Genomic DNA, 266 nt, shown 5'->3' with positions numbered 1-266 from the left:
GGGGGGGGACCCTAGGAGGGGTAGGATCACTCCTTGATGTGGGGGGGGTGTAGGATCACTCCTTGATGTGGGGGGTGTAGGATCACTCCTTGATGTGGGGGGGGGGGGTTGTAGGATCACTCCTTGATGTGGGGGGGGGGGGGGGTTGTAGGAACACTCCTTGATGTGGGGGGGGGGGGTCGGTTCACTCCTTGATGTGGGGGGGGGGGTGTAGGTTCACTCCTTGATGGGGGGGGGTGTAGGATCACTCCTTGATGGGGGGGGGG

This window comes from Gadus chalcogrammus, chromosome 7, assembly GCF_026213295.1.
Source record: "Gadus chalcogrammus isolate NIFS_2021 chromosome 7, NIFS_Gcha_1.0, whole genome shotgun sequence".
Lineage (NCBI taxonomy): Eukaryota > Metazoa > Chordata > Actinopteri > Gadiformes > Gadidae > Gadus > Gadus chalcogrammus.
The sequence above is the reverse complement of the archived record's forward strand: the minus strand, read 5'-3'. Positions refer to the sequence as shown.